We start from the raw sequence: 22,904 nt of genomic DNA on the forward strand, positions 1-22,904 counted from the left end.
AAATCGCCACAGCCGTGACACGTGTACAGCCCGGTACAACTACAACTGTTGAATTTTAGCTGGGCAGTTGGGGAGATTGGGAGGGTGGAGGAACGGAAAGACCACGGCTCAACCCCCTGTTTTCACCACCCTCTACCTGCCCGTGTTCAAGCCTTTAATCTCCATTTTGGTGTGGTCCATGTTTGTAATGGGGGTACTATATGTACTGTAAGTGGACGTAGGATATGGCCCCATTACAGTCCCATTAGCGAGCTTCATCTGAAATACTTTGTGATGGAGTCCTTTAACATAACCGAGGGTGCAGGACACAAATTCTAAATAAATTATTATTTTGAGCATAAACATTTGTGAAGCCACCAAGCTCTGAATTGGTTATGGGAATCATCAAGGTAATGTTTAAACATCCTAAAATGCATCTTACAGAAAAAAAATAAAATAAAAAAATAGCCAAACTTTGATTGGCTGCTACAGAGAACACATTTTCCTTTCAGAAACCTTCATGCATACGAGGCCTCGCTACTTCACAATTAAAGGGTTAATTATCTACTCCCGACTAGTAACACCCTCTTGTAACTGGCAATGTTTATATAACAGATTCCAACCAAAGTAAAGTACAACCTGTCTCCTTATAATATATTAATATTAATGTATGCATTCAAAACACACCAAGTGCAAATAAATCATTTCAACAGCTTTTTTTTTCTTTTTTTTTTCTTTCTTTCTTTCTTCCAGGGATCGGCGTCTGAATATGGTATAGGCTACGTGACAAAGTGCCCAGGTGACACGGGGTCGATAGAGGAGACACAGGCTGGAAGAGGGGGACACACTACATCATGGACAAATACACTCACTGGTCACTTTATTAAGTACACCTGTTCAATTGCTTGGTAACACAAATTGCTAATCAGCCAATCACATGGCAGCAACTCAATGCCTTTAGGCATCTAGGATGTGGTGAAGACAACTTGCTAAACTTCAAACCTGGGATGGGGAAAAAAAGGGGATTTAGGTGACTTTGAACGTGGCATGGTTGTTGGTGCCAGACTGGCCGGTCTGAGTAATTCAAAAACTCCTGATCTACTGGGATTTTCACGAACAACCATCTCTTGGGTTTACAGAGAATGGTGGGGGGAAAAGAGAAAATATCCAGTGAGCGGTAGTTGTGTGGAGGAAAATGCCTTGTTGATGTCAGAGGAGAATGGGCAGATGATAGAAAGGCAACAGTAACTCAAATAACCACTTATTACATCCAAGGTATGCAGAATACCATCTCTGAATGCACAACACTTCCAACCTTGAAGCAAATGGACTACAGCAGCATAAGACCACACCGGGTGCCACACCTGTCAGCTAACAATAGGAAAATGAGGCTACAATTCACAAAGGCTCACCAAATATTGGACAATAGAAGATTGGAAAAACATCGCCTGGTCTGATGAGTCTCAAATTTTTGCTGAGACATTCAGATGGTAGGGTCAGAATTTGGCATAAACAACATGAAAGCATGGATCCATCCGGCCTTGTATCGCTGGTACAGGCTGGTGGTGTAATGGTGTTGGGGATATTTTCTTGGCACACTTTGGGCCCCTTAGTACCAATTGAACATTGTTTAAACACCACAACCTACCTGAGTATTGTTGCTGACCATGTCCATCCCTTTATGACTAGTGTCCCCATCTTCTGATGGCTCCTTCCAGCAGGATAATGTACCATGTCACAAAGCTCCAATCATCTCACCACTGGACAATGAGGTCACTGTACTCCAATGGCCTCCAAACTCACCAGATCTCACCACTGGACAATGAGGTCACTGTACTCCAATGGGCTCCAAACTCACCAGATCTCACCACTGGACAATGAGGTCACTGTACTCCAATGGCCTCCAAACTCACCAGATCTCACCACTGGACAATGAGGTCACTGTACTCCAATGGCCTCCAAACTCACCAGATCTCACCACTGGACAATGAGGTCACTGTACTCCAATGGCCTCCACACTCACCAGATCTCATACAATAGAGCACCCTTGGGATGTGGTGGACAGGGAGTTTGGCATCATGGATGTGCAGCCGGCAAATCTTGAGTCCATGGCACGAAGAATGAAGGCAAAGGGGGCTCCTTCCCGGTACTAGCAAGGTTTACCTAATAAAGTGGCCGGTGAGTGTATATATAATGTATATAAATTAGCAACTTTCTACTTGAGCTGCTAAAGGCAACAAACAGATCAGAAAGAAAAATACATCCAACCCACACTGATAAATAGATGGATGGGAGGGCTGTCAGTAAGGAACAGCAGAGCATTGTACCTGGGGTAGTTTCTGGTAGAAGCAGGAAAATAGAAGGTTAAATGGCAATTGGTAACTAAAAGCATTGAAACAACCCAGGTCTATTTTTCACCATGCCTGAACAAAATCATCTTAGCGAATTAAAACCATTATTTAACTTTAAAATTGAACTCCAGGGAAATTTCTAAAAGTATGCAATGGCGGTGGAGCTCCCCCACACTAAGGGTTAAATGCTGTTTTTTTGCCTAGGGTACCATTAAATTACCCTTTCCAAAGCACTCGTAAAGCCTCGTACACACGATCAGATTTTCGGCAGGGGATTGTCTATTGACAGACTGTTGGCCTAAAATCCGAGGAAAATATGAGGAGTTTTCATTCTCCTTTGACTATCCTATGTGGCTGTAGGACCTCTGACTCTCTGTCTGGACGGTGCTGATTGGCCCTGTGCTGATCACATGTACCCTCCCTAGAGGAAAAAATCAATAAAAATCTCTAGCAATACACACCAAACTGAGCATGTGCATGGTGACTTCAAAGCTCTGTACTATCAGGAGATGGATTGGGGACTGTGAAGACAAGATCAAACAGCCTTTTTTTACACAATGTGGAGGATTAACCCCTTCCACAGCGGGTATAACAAGCATACTTTACTGCATATACAGACTGATTTTACTGTTGTGGGTTCAGTAACACTTTAAGCTTATGCTGGCCATACACGGTTCGAATTTCGAAAGAATTTTCTTTCGAAAATCGTATCTAAGAATTTTCGTATGAATTTCGCACCATTAGTGGGCTGCAGCAACAGCCGATTTTCGTGTGGAAATAAAATTTGAGAAATCGGACATGTTTGAAATTTTTAGAAAAACTAACGATTTTCTAATCAATGGTGGGAGAATCCTGCGAGAAACGTACGTAATAAGAAAAGAAAATGTACGGAGATAAAAGAAAATGTACGGAGATAAAAGAAAATTTACGGAGAGAAAAGAAGATTCCCAGCCAAGAAAATTCTTTTCTGTAGCAACATAAGGTGAAATTGAAGGCTTGGTCGGCCGAATTTCGAAAATCAATGGTGGCATCATCGGATCACAAAAAAAAAACGAATTTTCTGATTTTGAAAAGAAAATTTGTTCGAAATTCGACCCGTGTATGGCCTGCATTAGTTAGGTTTCGACTTGCCTTTAAAACAACTCAAGATGAGGTTCTAGTTTAAAAGTAGGTCTGACTATAGACTGGCAGACATCACATGGAGGAATGACAGGTGATGAGACATCTGGAGGTCCATGGTCCTGATAGAAGTATGTGCCAGGTGAAGTTTTTTGGCCGAGTGAATGCAGCATCTGCATAGTAACACATTCTTATTCCCCCCCCCCCCTTTCTCTACAGAAGAAAGGAATGATCACAGCCCACATGCAGAGAGACTTTCCAACAAATTGATAAATCTCTGTGTGAGATAACAAGAACTTCCGATGGTCGAAAACGTTCATTATTGCCCCCAAGGGGAGCCGTACATGGGCTGATCACTGCCTCATCATACCGGATTGTTTCAAATCTGGCTTCGTACAGTCATCCTAAGAGCCTGGTCACACCAGCAGGGCTTGTCAACGCCTGCCATTAATACATGAGCGTTAATAAGATGTGAGAAGCGTTTTTTTTTTTTTTTTTTTTATAAAGTTGCATTTTGCAAGCATTGTCAGGTATGTTGTATGTATATTTAGATATGCTGCCCATTTTTTTTTTTTAACTCTTTTTTTACTTAACAAGCTAGTGTGCTCCACTGCAATTTTGTTTCTCCTATTGAAAGAGTGCTTTGGTTCAACCATTACAGTGAGATGTGGTAGCTTGCAGTAAACTGAGGGCATCGTGACCACGTGAAGAGGACTCTCAAGAAGATTTCCCTTCACTCCCTTGTCCTGAGACACAATAGGAAGCAGGAGGAGAGCTCTCCAAAATAAGAAAAATCATCTCTTAGAAAGTTACCACTAAAACTGTCCAAGTTTTACCTCTACACTACAAATTTTCAATGTGTGGTGACCCGAAAGATGACTGCCGTTTACGATGGCTGAAGATACTGTCACTGGTTGCTCCTACCCTGGACATGATTACAGAATGGCTAATGCCACAGATGGAAGAAGATCTGCCCCACCTAGTCTTTCAGCAGGACGGTGCTCCTCCTTATTTTCACTGGTACGTTCGCGGATACCTGAATGATGATACCCTACCAAAATGTTTGATCAGCCCTGCAGGAAGGAACAACTCACCAATGTTCCCCTAGCCTCCACGATCACCAAATCTAACACCCTGTGACTTATTTCTATGGGGGGTACACCAAGGACTTGGTGTATGTCCCCTCCAAGACCTGAAAGACCAGTGGAGTCAATATTCAAGGACATGCTGTGTCTGGACAGAACTGGAGTACCGTCTTGACACCTGTTGTCAGTGCCAGGACAAGGCCACCCAGCGCCAAGGGCAAAAATGCCAAACTGTGCATATCCCCTCCTCCGTTTATTATGTGCAAGCTTAGAGGACCATACACCCAGCAGTCACTCATTTGTTAAAATTACTGCCGCTGTAGTGCAATTAACATGTTTTGTCCTTTTACTACAGTTGTGTTCGGTTCATTCCATTATGACTAAATCAGCTTTACTTTTGCATCATCCTTTTGAAATCACATTGTATTTTTGATGTCCCATCACTTTCAGTCCCAGTGACAACACTCACCTGGACAAACATAAAAGGTATATCTCCCCAATGGCAACACATATAACCTGCTAGAGGTTCCAAGTCTGTCCTAATCCATCCAAAGCGAAAATAAAAAATGTTGGCTTTAGATACACTTTAAAGTTTTGTAACGTTCAAGCATTTTCAGTCTAAAAAGTCCCTCAGGGGTAACATGGTTTTCTAGATCAGCCAAACAGAATCCTCACAAATACAGGTTTGTTATTACCTAGTCTACCAGACTGGCGGACAAATGCTTGTAAAGATCATCCCGTATTACAATAGCCCTGTATGATCGCATATACAAGATTCACAGGGATTTTGATTTTATATTCCACCACCTGCATTGAACCTGTTGAGATCTCTTGCTTTCTCGCTCTATTTCAACCTTTACGAACGCTATGGATCTTCACAAAAACACTGCAAAATTGCAGACAACCTCTTAACCATTACCCTACTTGCCCTTACCATTTCACCCTTCCTAACTCCCTGTCCACAAATTCATAGATTGAAACCCCTCTCCCCCCTCCTTCATTAAAAAGTGAGAGTTCCTCCATCCCTCAAAGGGTAACTTCTTAACTTTTACCCTACCTGCCCCTATCCTTTTTTCCCTCTACTCGTTTACCCTTCTTAACACTCAACCATCTTCCCTCCCAGTCCACAAATCATATACAAAAGACTCAAATATAAAAGACTCACAATGATTTGCAGACTTTCTATCCCAACCCCTGGATTGAACCTTTTTGAGGCTTCTGGCCTTCCAACCCTACTTCAAACTTCAGGAAGGCTATGGACCTTCACACTTCAAAATTGAAGAGTTCCTCAGGGAAAGACAACCTCTTAATCTTTACCCTACTTGCCCCTACCCTTTTGCCCTTCTTAACACCCAACTTTACCCCCTCCCTGTACACAAGTCCATAGATAGAAAGCCCTCGTCCCCATCCCTCATTAAAATGTAAGGGTTCCCCCATCTCCCAGAGGGTAAACTCTTAACCTTAACCCTACCTGCCCCTATCCTTTCTTCCCTCTACACTTTCCCCCTTTTTTAACACCCAACCATCTCCCATCCCTGTCCACAAATCATATATAAAAGACTCACAAAAAGGCTTCCCCCCCCCCTATTTCAACCTTTACAAACATTATGGACCTTCACACCACACATTGCAAAATCTCAGAGTTCCTCACAACAATTTGCATACTTTCTATTCCACCCCCTGAATTGAACCTTTTTGAGGCCTCTGGCCTTCCAACCCTATTTCAAACTTCACAAAGGCTATGGACCTTCACACTTCAAAATTTAGGAGTTCCTCAGGAAAAGACAACCTCTTAACCTTTTCCCTTCTTGCCCCTACCCTTTCGCCCTTCTTAACATCCAACCTTCCCACCCTTACTGTTCACAAATCCATAGATAGGAACCCCTCACCACGTCCTTAATTAAAAAGTGAGAGTGTCCCATCTTCATCTGACAATCTCACCACCTTTTCAGCCCTACAAGTCCACCACCATAGAATATCCTATCTTATTAAATGTTAAGTCTTTTGTAGTGGGTATCGTTCTTGTCATCTGCATAACTAACATTTGCTTATGAGGCTTGCAGACTATTCATATCGAAATGTACGGTTCTTTTAGTTTTACCGACACAATAAAACCCCAATTTGAAAGCCTTGCCCGAAATAACATCCAGAAAAAGCGAACAAAGAAGAGGATGAACTTACCGATTTGGTGAGTCTAGAGCAGCAGCAGCAGATCCTAAGACTCCTTTCTCATGCTGCAGAGGGGAAATAAAAGAGGATATGTACATTTAGACAGTGTGAATGGGACATTTTGTGTCTTCAAAACATCTGAATGACGAGATATGGATTTGGGTGTGGGAATATTTTGTCTTATGTATACATATCAACATATATTCTACCTGGCAGCCACAGGCCAAACAAAACACTCATCAGACAGCCTTTCAGGTGGTGTAAACACAAAATGCAGCCCTGGCATCGGGTATTGTTGGTGGTAGAGGGGGATTTTACATGTGCAGACTGGAAGGGAAGGATATGGGAGGCAAATCATTAATTATGTGCTGTTATTAAAGCGGAACTCTGGCCTGATGATTAAAAAAAAAAAAAAAAGTCAAAGCATATAGAAAAGAGAACACACACATACACCCCCCCCCCCCCCCAAACGGGTTGAACTGGATGGACAAGTGTCTTTATTCAACCTTGCCAACTATGAAACGATGAGAGAAGTCTGGCCACGGTGCAGAACTCCAGGCAAATATAAAATGAATGCAGCTCTGTATTCATTAATACATCATTACATTTATAGAAAGTATCTGAATTAGACTTGATGTCAGCATCATTCAGTGCCTGTGCAGCAGAGCTCAGAGAAGCAGCACAATGAGCTAATCAGTTGTGCAGAGTAACAGAGAGATGAGCGCATCAGTCTTCCGCTTCTCCTTTTAAAATTCCTTAAAGTGGTTCTAAAGACTTAAAAGATGAATGTGGGATTTTTATTTTTATTTATTTTTTTTACTTTTTTTTATTTAGAATCATACTTACCTGCATCTGTCTCCCGTCAGCTCTAAGGCCCCTTTCACACTGGTGCGTTTTTCAGGTGCTACAGCGCTAAAAATAGCGCCTGAAAAAATCTGGCCCCTTTTACTCCAGTGTGAAAGCCGGAGAGTGGTGCGCTAGCAGGACGGTGAAAAAAGTCCTGCTAGCCGCGCCTTTGGAGCAGCGAAGGAGCGGTGTATTCACCGCTCCTAAACCGCTCCTACCCATTGAAATCAGCGTGGCTATAGCGCCGCTGCAGCGGGCGGTTTTAACCCTTTTTCGGCCACTAGCGGGGGTTAATTCCGATCGTGTGTACGCGGCATTAGTGAGGATGGTGGTGCTGGGACACGATATGAGGGACGTATCGGCCTGGGGGGGGGGGGGGGGGGGCGACATCGCGGGCGCCCTGGACAGGTAAGTGTCCTTATTAAAAGTCAGCAGCTACAGTGTTTGTAGCTGCTGACTTAAAAAAAAAAAAAAATTAAGGCTGGAACACCCCTTTCACTTACACACAAAGTCTATTCCATTGGCAAATTGTTACAATGTTTATACTTAAGTTCAACTGATAAAGGATGTTTTGATTCTTGGCAGTTTTTCTCTTCCTTTCTTTTGACAGCTGTGGCTTCAGAAGGGCAGAGAGAATTCTTTGCAAAGAAAGAATTGTGAAACACTTTAGTCAAGATCACGATAGCGATTCTTGACGATTAATTAGTTCTAGTACATATATATATATATATATAAATAAATAAATATAAATATATATATATATATATAAATAAATATATATATATATATATATATATATATATATATATATATATTTTTTTTTTTTTTTTTTTTTTTTTTTGATTAGTATACTATTTGCTTATGCAATTTTACTGTGCGATTTCAAATAAATAAAAAATATAATTTTATACTTTTATCTGGGCCGCCTTCCAAAATCCAGAGGGGTTTGCACCGTGCCGCGAGCACTAGGTTCTTTTTCTTCTTCAACGAGCAAGTCCGTTGTGCTGCAGTGCTCATGTGCTAAAATGGGGTCAGGCTGATAGCAGGAGAAAGCAGAGCGATGGAAAGGGACTACTTCTCCTTTCTCTATCCAACTGGCTCGTGGAGGGACAAGACCTGCAAGAGTTACTTTACTGCAGCAGAGGAAAAAAAAAAAAAAAAAGCAGGTCTCTCCTGCCCTGCCAAATGGGGCTGCAATATGTGGCAGAGCTGCGTAAAATCTTAGAACTGGATGGACAGAATAAAAAAAAAAAAAAATTCTTTATCTGCTTAAAAAAAAAAAAAAAAAAAACAACAACAGCACCCTTATACATATTCCATCTGTGTATTTAGCCGTCTGCCTGGAGTACGGCTTTAAAGTAGCCCTTACTGAGTAACAAACTCTTAAGCCAAGTGATCTGTAGCGGGCACCATATGGTGACAGAGACTGTCATTGTTAGAATAATCCTCTTGACAGCACTAAGGGAGCCTGCCGAAAAGTTTCTATGCAAACCATAGTTGGCATGCTCCTAAAGTTGGGGCATTTCAGGAAGCCGCAATGGTGCTCTTAAGAAGATTATTCTAAACAAAAGGTACGCACTTTATGGGGCCTACTCGCCAGGATTTAGCTTTGCTTTATAGTTTTTGGGAGTTTTTTATTTGTTTTTTTGTTTTTTTTCCCTTTCCTCAGTACAGGTTCACTTTAGGCAACACTTATCTTTCAATTTGTTTTGTAGACTATAATCTACAGAAAACTCAAAACTGGTAGGGGGTGTCTAGAGCCACTCCGGTGCCGTCTCTCCCACTTGAGCTGGTGGTATATTATAATATACTGGTTTGTTATGGGTTATACTGGGAGTGTCTTCCCTCCAGGGGAGAACTGCGCCGGGAAACAGGAGGACATTTGCAGAAATATTATATGTGGGGCTGGTGGGCTTGGGTGACGATATACTGCACCAGTATATACGCACCAGTCGCACCCAGAAGAAAAATGTATTCTAGGTCACAATAAAAGTGATCTTGCGGTGAATCTGCCACAGAGACCACTTTTATCAGAAAGAGGACAGTCTGTGGTTTAAGAATATACCGGGATTATTGCAGCTATCTGTTGCCACAACCCCAGTATTCTATGTCTAAATACCGACGTATAACATTGGTGGGCGGTCCGCAAGTTGTTAAAACCAGCTGCTAAATGTTCCTGTGCCAAAAAATAAATAAAAAACACTATTGCTTGCATCTGCATACAAAAAAAAAAAAAAGATAGTACACACTTGTACAGCCGTGACCAAAAGTTTTGAGAATGACACAAATAAGAGTTACATAAGAGTTTAATAAAAGTCTGCTGCTTCAGTGTTTTTGTCAGATGTTACTAATGGTATACTGAAGTATAGCTACAAGCATTTCAAAAGGGTCAAAGGCTTTTATTGACAATTACATGATGTTTATGCAGAATCAATATTTGCAGTGTTGACCCTTCTTTTTCAAGACCTCTGCAATTCTTCCCGGCATGCTGTAAATCAACTTCTGGGCCACATCCCGACTGGTGGCAGCCCCCCAATCTTGCATAACCAATGCTTGGAGATTGTCTGAATTTGTGGGGGGGGGGGGGTTGTTCACCTGACCACAATTTCTCAATGGGATTAGGGTCTGGGGAGTTTCCTGGCCATGGACCCAAAATTTAGATGTTTGTTCCCCAAATCCTTATGCCTTATGGCAAGGTGCTCCATCATGCTGGAAAAAAACATTGTTCCTCACCAAACTGTTCTTGGATGGCTGGGAGAAGTTGCTCTCGGAGGATGTTTTTGTACCATTTTTGTATTCATGGCGGTGTTCTTAGGCAAAACTGTTAGTGAGCCCACTCCCTTGGCTGAGAAGCAACCCCACACATGAATGGTCTCCAGATGCTTTATGGTTGGGATGACACAGGACTGATGGTAGCGCTCACCTTTTCTTCTCCGGACAAGGGTTTTTTCCGGGGTGCCCCAAACAATTGGAAAGGGGATTCATCAATGACTTTCCCCCAGTCCTCAGCAGTCCAATCCCCGTACCTTTTGCAGAATATCAGTCTGTCCCCAAGGTTTCTCCCGGAGAGAAGTGGCTTCTTTGCTGCCCTTTTTGACACCAGGTCATCCTCTAAAAGTCTTCTCCTCACCGTGTGTGCCAATGTACTCACACCTGCCTGCTTCCTAAGCCCCTGTACACACGGTCGGAGATTTCGACAACCAAATCCGTCGGATTTTGTCCGTCGGACCTTGTCCGAAACTGTTGCGTACACACGGTCGGACTAAGTTGTCGAAAAATCCGATCTTTCAGAACGTGATGACGTAATTTCGTTATGATGGGACTACGTTCAGGCTAGTAGACAATAGCTTTGATGTGGGAATTTGATCTGAGCATGCGTAGCACTTGGTCCGATCAAAATTCTCTACACATGATCGGAGTATGTCCGATCGAACCATTTGGTCGGGAAATATTTCCAACATGTTGGAAAATTGGGTCCGACTGATATTCCGATGGAATCAGTCTGATGCATACCACACACAGTCGGATTATCCGACAACACGGTCCGATAGGACACATTCCGACGGATTCTCCGACCGTGTGTACAAGGGCTAAGAAAGCTCTGCACTGGTGGTGCCTCCCCAGTTGAACCAATTGTAGAAGACGGTCCTGGTGCTTACTAGACTTTCTTGGGCGCCCTGAAACCTTCTTCACAAATGCAGTGGAAAATGTTTTTTTTATAGGATGAAGTTAATTTTCATGGCAAAGAGGGACTTTGCAATTAATTGCAATCCATCTGAATACTCTTCGTAACGTTCTGGAGTATAGAAAAATTGCCATCATATAAAAACGGAGGCAGGAGACTTTGTGAAAATGATTATTTGTGTCATTCTCAAAACTTTTGGCCACGGCTGTAGCTACAACACTACCCAAATTCCTCGACTTCTAGCTCCAAGTATCTTGCAATTTCCAGTTGGGAAACGTGCATTTCCCATTTGTACAAAAGCACAGCACGAGAAAGGCTAGACATAGCAAAATACAAAGCAACAGCGCAATTAATAATTACACGGGTATATATGAGTATAGTTTTGCTTTAAAGTTCCCCACTGTTGCAATTAATTAAAAACAGGATAATATTTGCACATTTTTATGTGATCGTAACTCAAGATCCCGTTTAAGACCTGTACTGCTTATTGGGCATGAGATTCACACAAAGGGAACACAATTTAAAGTAAAAAAAATGAACCGCCAATAAATGTTATCACTTTAATCACATTCACTCCAGGCCTAACCGATCAGACAAATTAATGCCTGCAAAAACTGCATGTTTTATCGCTTTCCATAAACGTTTTAGGGCTTGTTAGTTCAATGATTAAGCAAAAATCTAAAATGAAAATTGTTGGAATTTTTGTAATAAAGAAAATGTGAAAATTGGAAATAATAATCCTATTTTTTATGCGTATCTAAAGCAAAAAAAAAAAAACTTTATTCTTTAAGTTTTGGAAACTAAAAGTTGGAAATGGTTAGAACCTGTAACAGAACTGTATGGCTATCGGCGTCCCTGCTGGGTGAGATACGCTTCGTTCAATTTGACAATGGTCACCAGGACAGAAATTGATAAGAAGAAGAAATAAAGCTGGCCATACACCGAGGGTCGGCAAGCTGTCGGTCGCGATCTACCCATCGACCGTGGGCAGCCGATGGTTGATTACAAACACATCCCTGCTTTTGCCGGCCCTTTCCCCCAAACTCTGCAGCTCTAATCTTTACTTTATGCCGCGTACACACTGTCGGAATTCTGGACAGAAAAAGACAGATGAGAGCTTTTCAAGGCAAGATAGCTTGAGCCGAATTCCGTCGGGAAAACCATCAGAACTTTTTTCGATGAGAATTCTGTTCGTGTGTATGTGGCATTAGAGTGGAGAGTGGGAGGCAGCATAGTACTGGAAGCAGGGGGGAACTGGGGGATGGGGTACAGGACATCATGGGTGGGGGGGGGTGTTATGAAGCGATATGAAGAGGTGCAGAGGATATTACAGTGGGAGTGGGGTGGGGGCACAGGAGACCACTGCAACACGTGTATGTGTTCTTGAAGCTGTCTTTTTATTAGGGGCTTTCTATCAGGTATCAGGGGGCAGGGGACACTACAGTGGGCGGTGATGTGAAAGGGGGCAGAGGACCCTGCTATGGCGAGCCAAAGATACTACTGTATGGGTGGGGGGCAGAGAACACTACTGTGTGTGTGTGTGTGGGGGGGGGGGAGTAACAGAGGGGCAGAGGACACTACTGTTGGGGGGAGGCAGAATACATAACTGTGTGTGAGGGGGTGATGTGAAGGGGGGCAGAGGGCACTTCTGTGGGGGAGGGGAGGTGGGTAGCAGAGTGGCAGAGGACCCCAGTAGTGTGTGTGTGTGGGGGGGGAGGTAGCAGAAGGGCAGAGGACACTACTGTTGGGGGGGCATAGTACATAAGTGTGTGGAGATGGGCAGAGGACACTACTGTGGGGGGAGGTGGTTAGCAGAGGACACTACTGTTGGGGGGGTGCAGGACACTACTGTGGGGGCTGGGGTACAGGACACCATGGGGGGGGGTGTTATGAAGTGATATGAAGGGGGGCAGAGGATATTACTGTGGGAGTGGGGTGGGGGCACAGGACAACACTGTGACACATTATGTGCTCTTCAAGCTAACTTTTTTATTAGGGGCTTGCTTCTATCTGGTATCAGGGTATCAGGGGGCAGTGGACACAACAGTGGGCGGTAATGTGAAGGGGGCAAAGGACCCTGCTATGGGGAGCAGAGGATACTACTGTATGGGGGGGGGTGCAGAGGGCTTTTTTTAGCTGTCTTTAATTAGGGGCTTAATATGGGGGCACTTGTGAAGGCTCAATCCAGAGCCCGCTCTGTATGTCCATAGACACATACAGAGCGCGGCTCGGCCATGCCCCCTGGGCTACCTCATTGTTGTTTTTGATTGGCCAATGGCTCCCACTGTTGCCTCTCAGCCCAATGATGCACATCGCTGATCGAGATCAGACTCAGGTAAGTATTTACGGGGAGCAGGGGGGGGGGGGGGGTGGAGGTTAAAAAAGAAACCTTCAGCCTTTAGAATCACTATTGCAAAAAGAAAAAAAAAAACTATTTCCAGGATAAATAACATAGAGAAAGCAACAATAAGCAGAGCTTTGAACTGCGCATGCAAGGCAAAGAATATTGTGTCCCACATCGGCACCCTCACTAAGCACAACATTTATTTTCAACATATCAGTCTACAGCAACAAATACATGAGGATGTGTATAAACTACAAGCATTGGCCTATAAACCTCTGGCTGCAAACTCCTACTGAAGCACCAATAAAACTAAAAACTGGAAGTTCAGTGTATTTTGCTCAGGGACCTTCTGAATCCTCTCTAAGAAAGCAGGATCAGTACATGTTATCCCCGCGTTCGCACAGCCTTCCTGTAGGTGCGCTGGTTTCCTCCTACAATCCCAAATTGTCGGATATTTCAAGGAACTCTACTGAAGATTTTGTCTCTCATTCGGCTCCAGATAATACAAATTTCTACGGCTACTAAAGGCCCATTCAGCATTCCACTGCCGTGCATTATGCCATGCATTAACGTGCGTTGTGCTGAGGTAGCCCATTCTCAACGGATGAGAAACAATGCAGCGGGCCGGGGTATGCCCCAAAGGACCTGTTTTGTATCTCAAAAGAAAACTTTCAATAAAGAGAAATAATAAAAAAAAAAAAACAATGCAGCGCACCCCAACACGCGATATCCACATTGTGCTCTGCTGTACAATGTGTTGGGGGTCCAATTGACCATGAATGGCACAGCAATGCACCTCACATAGAGCAGGTGCATTGCCACGTGCTCTGGCCACATGTTTTAACCACTTGATGGCCAGGCCTTTTCTGGAACTTTTTGTTTACAGGGTTAAATCAGTATTTTTTTGCTAGAAAATTACTTGGAATCCCCAAACATTATACTTTTTTTTTTAGCAGAGACCCCAGAGAATAAAATGGCGATAGTTGCAATATTTTATGTCACATGGTATTTGCATAGCAGTCTTTCAAACGTTTTAGAAAAAAATCTATTTTAGACCCCTTTCACACCACACCGCACCTTGCGTCGGCGGTAAAAGCGGCGGTAAAACGCCGGTAAAACGCGGTAAAATCCGGCGGTAAAACGCCGCTAAAAATAGCGGCGTTTTACCGACGGATTTGCGGTGCATTTTGGCCGCTAGCGGGGCGCTTTTACCCCCCGCTAGCGGCCGCAAAAGGGTTAAAACCGCCGGCAATACGCCGCAATAGCAGCGTTTTGCCGGCGGCATTACAGCGCTGCCCCATTGATTTCAATGGGCAGCAGCGGTGGAGGAGCGGTAAACACACCGCTCCTTCACCGCTCCAAAGAAGCTGCTGGCAGGACTTTTTTCTGACGTCCTGCCAGCGCACCGCTGTAGTGTGAAAGCCCTCGGGGCTTTCACACTACACACAATGGTGCAGCTTCTTTAGGGCGTTTTGCAGGCGCTATTTCTAACGCTATAGCGCCTGCAAAACGCCCTGGTGTGAAAGGGGTCTTAATGAGTAAAAAACAAAACAAAACACAATAGTTACTCCAATTTTTTATTTATTTTTTTGTATAATGTGAAAGATGATGTTACGCCAAGTAAATAGATATCTACATCTCATGCTTTAAAATTGCAGACGCTCGTGGAATGGCGACAAACTACGGTACTTAAAGGCAACGCTTTAACCACTTACCGACCAGCCACCGTCAATATACTGCGGCAGATCGGCACGTTCCCCCCAGCCGTCGTAGCTATACGTCGGCTCCTTTAAGTGACATAGCAGGCGCACGAGCGCATGCGTGCTGCACTGCAGGGGGGGCGCCGATGCTCGCGACAGGTGGTCGCAATGACCGCCAGCCACGAGCGATCGTGTGCACGAGAGGCAGAACAGGGACGTGTGTGTGTAAACACACAAATCCCTGTTCTGTTCTGAGAGGAGATGCAGATCGTGAGTTCCTAATAGCTAGGAACAACGATCTGTCATCTCCTATAAACAGTCCCCTCCCCCTACAGTTAGAACACACAGTCTGGGAACACAGTTAACCCCCTTGATCGCCCCCTAGTGTTAATCCCTTCCCTGCCAGTGACATTCATACAGTAATCAGAGCATTTTTATAGCACTGATCGATGTTTAATTGTCAATTGTCCCAAAAATTTAAAAACAAAATAGATGCAGCGGTAATAACAACACATAATTGAATTAAGTGATAAATTAATTCGTGAAAAAACACAAAAATGTGTCAAAAGTGTCCGCCATAATGTTGCATTCACGATAAAAATCACAGATCATCGCCATTACTAGTAAAAAAAAAATAATAATAATAAAAATGCCATAAATCTATCCCCTATTTTGTAGACGCTATAACTTTTGTGCAAACCAATCAATATTCGCTTATTGTGATTTTTATTACCAAAAATATGTAGAAGAATACATATTAGCCTAAACTGAGAAAAAAATGTGTTGTTTTTTTTTTTTTTTAAATTGGGGATATTTATTATAGCATAAAGTACAAATATTGTGTTTTTTTTCAAAATTGTCGCTCTTTTTTTTGTTTAATAGTGCAAAAAATAAAAACCGCAGAGATGATCAAATACCACCAAAAGAAAGCTCTATTTGTGGGGGAAAAAATTTGGGTACAGCGTTGCACGACCGTGAAATTTTTAGTTAAAGCGACGCAGTGAGGTATCGCAAAAACTGCTCTGGTCATTGAGCAGCCAAATCTTCCGGGGCTGAAGTGGTTAAATATTTCTACAGGTTACCTGTTTAGAATTACAGGTACTAAAATGATTGCTCTTGTGCCAACGATGGTGGCGATACCTCACATGTGGTGTGAACACCGTTTATATATGTGGGCGCGACGTACCTATGCATTTGCTTCTGTGCGCAAGCACAAAGGGATCGGGAGATTTACATTTTTTTTTTCTTATTTAATTGTACTTTTTATTTTTACACTGTCCCTTTATTTTTAACTGTTCCTTCCTGCCCAGGCCAATTTTCAGCTTTCAGCGCTGTCACATTTTTCTTTACACAAATAGAGTTTTCTTTTGGTGGTATTTAATCACCACTGGGTTTTTCAATTTTTTTGCTAAATAAATGAAAAAAAGATTGAAAATTTGGAGAAAAAAAATAAACTTTTTTCATAGTTTGTTATAAAATTTAGCAGACAGGTAATTTTTCTCCTTTACTGATTGGTACCGATAGACTGCGCTGGTGGACACTGATGAGGCTGCTCTGAAAGGTCGCACTGATGAGGCTGCTCTGGTGGGCACTGATAGGTGACACTGATTGGCAGTACCAATGAGCACAGATTAGAAGCACTGCTGGGCACTGGTTGGCAGCCCTGGCGGGCACTGACAGGCAGCACTGATAGGTGACACTGATTGGCAGTACTGATGAGCACAGATTAGCAGCACTGATGGGCACTGATTGGCAGCACTGGTGGGCACTAATAGGCAGCACTGGCATGCACTGATAGGCAGCACTGTTGGGACTGCACTGATCATCAGTGCCCTGATTATCAGTGTAGATGTCCCTTTTACACAAGCTGGTTATCGGCTCTATTCTCCTCGCGCTGACAATGTGAGGAAAGGAATGCTGATAAGTCGAGGTCACAGCGATCACAGAGTGTGCTGCCTGCGCGCCACGGCAGGCGCAATCGCAGGAGGACGTCATAGGACACCCTCCCAAAACTGTCCGGCTGCGCGACTACTATAGCATTATCGGAAAGTGGTTAAGGAGCGATGGGAGGATGTCCACGGTGGGTTGCCAAAAGCGCAAAAGGACAGGTGAAAATTGTGGTGAAATTAAAAGGTTACGAGAATATGTTTGAAGCAAAAGACCGGAACTCTGGCCCGTCAAGTGGATCGCCAGTTCCTGGCCTAGATATCCCTTCCGCAACTGGACCAGTCTCTTTATTCCCCGGATTTGGCACCCTGAGACTTTTGGCCATTTCCAAAATTTGACCCCCCAGGCTTTACCTCCATCAGGAGGACTATTAATCTTTCACAGGCACAGTTTCAGATATTTCTCCTTAATTCTTTATGTTCAGTATATATTTCAAATCTAGGAACCATTTTTGTATGGGCTATATAGGCACTCTGTTTATAAGTGCCTGCCCTTTCCTTCCCTCTCTCCCTTCCTCACAGTTTGTCATAATGCATATAACAAGCTTTATTGAAATGTAATCGGTAAACGTATCAATTAAGTATTACAAGAGTTGAAATCTAGATGGGACATCGTTTGTTAGCATTGTTGAGACATACAATGAATATCTTTTTTACATTGTTTTAGATTTATGTATGAATTTCTCTGTTAATATGTTTACATATAATTACCATATATAGATCATTTGTGGTATAATCTGAGGCCCCGATGAAGTGGGTTATCCCTCGAAACGCGTAGGCCATTCACTTGGATTTTTCAGTCAGGATCATACCCTGGATAACCTTAATGTAACAATGTTTTTAAACCGTTCTTTATAACATTTTAAAATTCATTATGTGAATGTATAGAATAAAGATTTGTTTATATTTTTATCAAAAAAATTCTATAATTTGTGTTTTCATTAGACCCTGCAAGGTACAGTTGTGCTCACAAGTTTACATACCCTGGCAGAATTTATGATTTCTTGGCAATTTTTCAGAGAATATGAATAATAACACAGAAACATTTCTTTCACTCATGGTTAGTGTTCGGCTGAAGCCATTTATTATCAATCAACTGTGTTTACACTTTTTAAATCATAATGGCGACAGAAATGACCCCGATCAAAAGTTTCCTTCCCCTGGTGATTTTGGCCTGATAACATGCACACAAGTTGACACAAAGGGGTTTGAATGGCTATTAAAGGTAACCATCCTCACCTGTGATCTGTTCTGCTTGTAATTAGTGTGTGTGTAAACAAAGTCAATGAGTTTCTGGACTCCTGACAGACCCCTTGCATCTTTCATCCAGTGCTGCACTGACATTTCTGGATTCTGAGTCATGGGGAAAGCAAAAGAATAGTCAAAGGATCTGTGGGAAAAGGTAGTTGAACTGTATAAAACAGGAAAGGGATATAAAAAGATATCCAATGAATTGAGAATGCCAATTAGCAGTGTTCAAACTCTAATCAAGAAGTGGAAAATGAGGGGATCTGTTGAAATCAAACCACGGTCAGGTAGACCAACTAAAATTTCAGCCACAACTGCTAGGAGAAATGTTTGGGATGCAAAGAAAAACCCACAAATAACTTCAGGTGAAATACAGGACTCTCTGAAAACATGTGGCGTGGCTGTTGCACAATAAGGAGGCACTTGAAGAAAGATGGGCTGCATGGTCAAGTCGCCAGAAGAAAGTCATTACTATGCAAATGCCTCAAAGTATCCCGCTTACAATATGCCAAACAGCACAGAGACAAGCCTCAAACCTTCTGGCACAAAGTCATTTGGAGTGATGAGACCAAAATTGAGCTTTTTGGCCACAACCATAAACACTACATTTGGAGAGGAGTCAACAAGGCCTATGATGAAAGGTCCACCATTCCTACTGTGAATCACGGAGGTGGATCGCTGATGTTTTGGGGATGTGTGAGCTACAAAAGGCACAGGAAATGTGGTCAAAATTGATGGCAAGATGAATGCAGTATGATATAAAAAAAAAACTGGAGGAACATTTGCATTTGCATTACGCATCGGACGTACTTGGACATTCCAACATGACAATGATCCAAAACACAAGGCCAAGTCGGCCTGTCATTGGCTACAGCAGAATAAAGTGAAGTTCTGGAGTGGCCATCTCAGTCTCCTGACCTCAATATCATTGAGCCCCTCTGGGGAGATCTCAAAACGTGCCGTTCATGCAAGACAGCCCAAGAATCTACAGGAACTGGGGGCTTTTTGCCAAGGGGAATGGGCAGCTTTATCATCTGAGAAGATAAAGAGCCTCATCCACAAATACCACAAAAGACATCAAGCTGTCATTGATGTTAAAGGGGGCAATACACGGTATTAATAATTGGGGTGCAAGGGTCTGTCAGGAGTCCAGAAACTCATTGACTTTTTTAACACACACATTGATTACAAGCAAACAGATCACAGGTGAGGATGGTTACCTTTAATAGCCAGTCAAACCCCTTTGTGTCAACTTGTGTGCATGTTATCAGGCCAAAATCACCAGGGTATGTAAACTTTTGGTCAGGGTCATTTGGGTAGTTTTTCTTGTCATTATGATTTAAAAGAGTAAACACCATTGATTGATAATAAATGGCTTCAGCCAAACACTTACCATGAGTGAAAGAAACGTTTTTTGTGTTATTCATATTCTCGGAAATATGGCCAAGAAATCATAAATTCTGCCGGGGTGTGTAAACTTATCAACACAACTGTACATGTAAAGTCCCACCTCAATTTGTTCTAGTCAGGGCCATCCTTAATATTGATTGGACCCTGGGCAAAAAAAAAAATGTGGGCACCCCCCCCCCCCTCCCCATGCTGTTTCGCTCTTCATCTGCTCTGAGACATACAATAAAAAGCAGCTAGACTCAAAATCAGTTTACTGAATCAGATCAGACAGTGATCGCGATTGGTTGCCAGAGGTTACAGTGTATCATTACCACTCACTGACTGGTTGCTAGAGGTTACAGCACATAATGTCTGCTTGTTGATTGGTTGCTAGAGATTACTGTACATCAATGCTGCTCACTGAGTTTGGAAAAGGGTTTGGGAGTTTTTTCCACATTTGTAGCACATAGAGCAACCCACTGAAATGAATGGGCTGCCCTACACGGTACCTATATCTTTATCCACCCTGTCAGTACACATTTGATTCCTTAAACCCCTGCTAACCTCTACACCCCAAACCTCCCCCATGCTCTCCACTCCCCTTTAACTCTACCTGCCTCCTCTGCTCATCTTTGCACCCACCTTACTTACCTCTATACATACCCTCCTTGCTCACCTGTGCACCTCAAACTGTAATTCTTTCTGGGCCTACTTCTGCACACCCCACACTACCCCCCCCCCAAACTAATTTTCTTACCTTTGCAGAACATCCTGATGATAGGCTTAATGACCACAGTTGTAGGCGGGACTTTCAAGCAGGCCCCTTTACCTCCCCAGTGGGTAACATTCAGTATAGGTGATGGTGGATATGACCTCAGGGGGGCATGATATACATATGAATACAGCTTCTATTTACATATGAATCCTGCTGGTCTGCTGCTATTTACATATGAATGCCGGTAATTTACATGTAAACACAGAGTCTGCAGGTGAGTCATCTGTACACAACAATAGGGCAGAGCTGGCAGCATTAGTACCAGTACTTCACACTGAGATATCAGGACACAGCACGGGACTAAAATCTCAAAGGACAAGGGAATTTAAACTGGGATAGTTGCCAAGTATGAGGCAGCGGCTTTGGGCCCAGCAACAATGACAGGGCCCAGGGCAGATGCCCCTTTTGCCCTGCCTTAAAAACGGCCCTGGTTCTAGTATTGTATATGTTCCAAAATTTAAAAACTGCATTAAAAGGACACAGATTTGATGACATTCTGGGCACGCCGTGACAAACATACTGAACAGGGTCCCAGAAAAAAACAATACCAGGAAAGTTTCCGTCAGTGGCACAGCCATCTAGAAAAGTGCGTCACAAGGGGACTACTTTGAAGGTGACCTAGTGTATAGGTAAGCAAACATTCCATTCTGGGAATTAAATTGTCACACCTCATATTTAAGATTATTAATGTCTCACGTTGTGATTCTGAAAAAGTGGAAACGTAGGTCGGGAGGGGATCAGTAATTTCAATGCAGTAGTGGGCAGTAGAGGTCCACCTTACAGCACGGTCCCACAGTCCATACTACATTTACAAAAAAAAAAAAAAAGATCTGAACTTGGGGGTGAAGGAAATTCTTGAATTTCTTTTTTTTTTTTTTTTAATAACGTGAACCACAGGCTTCATCAGCCGAGGAAAACTGCAGGGGATGTCTAATTACTTTCTGTGGAGTTGTGCACATGATGTCAGCATACATGAATTACAAAGTGATTTTAAAAGAAGAATAAGTTTGAAAGACCTCTCAGAATGCATGCCGCTCAGGCGGCCTTGTGTCCGTTTGTCCGCACTCATGATTATTCATCTTGCTGTCAACTTTGTGCCAAGTTTCTGGGTATGCAAAAAAAAAAAAAAAAAAATTGAAAAGCAGGTCTCAGAATAAAAAGGGAGAGAGACAATAGGAACCCTAGAGCACTGCAGGCGGAATTCCAGCTAACCTGTGATAAAACAAGGCAACAAAAATTTCCTTACATCAATCTTCCATTTTTCAATTAGAGTTGCAAAATGATACAGACAGTGCATGGAATATTTATATTACACCATATATGAGAATTTTAGATAATGCCCTAAAGTCTGCGAGGCCCACGTAACTGTCACATTTTATTCTAGCAGCAGCCAAAGAGGGAGAAAAAAAAAAGAAAAAAAGAAAAAAAAAAAAAAGTACAATGACTCCGGCACACACAGAGCCCGAGCCCTTTGTACTGTACTTGAACAGAAGAGAATTTAGAAAGCAATCTAAGTCTCTGAGTGAGCACCGAATCGAGAACAAAAAGTGCCCAGCATTGGAGAAATCGCTAGTAATGCTGCTCACCAATTAAATTTTGGGCCTGCGTTAATAAAAAGAAGCCTACTGTAAATGAATCCCTGTGTATTTTTTTTTTTTAACAGCTCCAAAGTAACAATTAAGGATGTTGGGGGGGCTTAAAGAGGAATTCCAATCTTACTAAAAAAAAAAAAAAAAAAAAAAAAAAAAGGTCAGTGCGTCCAAAACTGCTGATATTTCAGGTTTGTGCAGATGGTGGAGAAACTGAATCTCTCTCAGTTCTTTTAAGTCTTGGCGACTCCCCGTTGTGGCTATTTTAAAAGTTAAAAAAAAAAAAAATTGCTTTGGTTTTAAAGCAAAAAAATAAAACCTCAGCTAGCCCTAGCCAGATCCTTTCGTGGGATCCAAAACACCTCACTAATGGAGGCTAGCATCAAATTGATAACCAGGTGGTACCTCACTCCAGTCAGGCTAGCCAAAATATACCCCACGGCTAACCCCTTATGCTTTAGGGGGTGCCAACTTCGTGGCTCCATGATCCACATCTGGTGGGAATGCCCTAGGCTTCGATCGTTCTGGACTAAAATTTTCAACTTGATTTACTTAGTCACAGGCTGCCGGGTTCCGAGAACTCCAGAGGTTGCGTTACTCAATGCCCCTGTTCCTTTGCTGTCTGGTAACACTCAGAAACTAACTTATTTTATCCTATTAGGAGCCAAAATTGCGATTG

At 42.7% G+C, this 22,904-nt stretch overlaps 1 long non-coding RNA gene across 1 annotated transcript in view; it reads right to left on the minus strand.

Annotated features, from left to right (window-relative positions):
• LOC143981687 (uncharacterized) overlaps positions 1-22,904 on the minus strand; it is a 263,724-nt gene that overhangs the window by 164,302 nt on the left and 76,518 nt on the right. Inside the window, exon 2 of the long non-coding RNA XR_013274347.1 lies at positions 6,716-6,768. This is a non-coding gene — a long non-coding RNA (uncharacterized LOC143981687). The remainder of the gene's footprint in view (positions 1-6,715; positions 6,769-22,904) is intronic.

This window comes from Lithobates pipiens, unplaced genomic scaffold, assembly GCF_037356315.1.
Source record: "Lithobates pipiens isolate NorthernLeopardFrog02 unplaced genomic scaffold, aLitPip1_a1.2 Scaffold_16, whole genome shotgun sequence".
In the NCBI taxonomy this organism is placed as follows: Eukaryota; Metazoa; Chordata; class Amphibia; order Anura; family Ranidae; genus Lithobates; species Lithobates pipiens.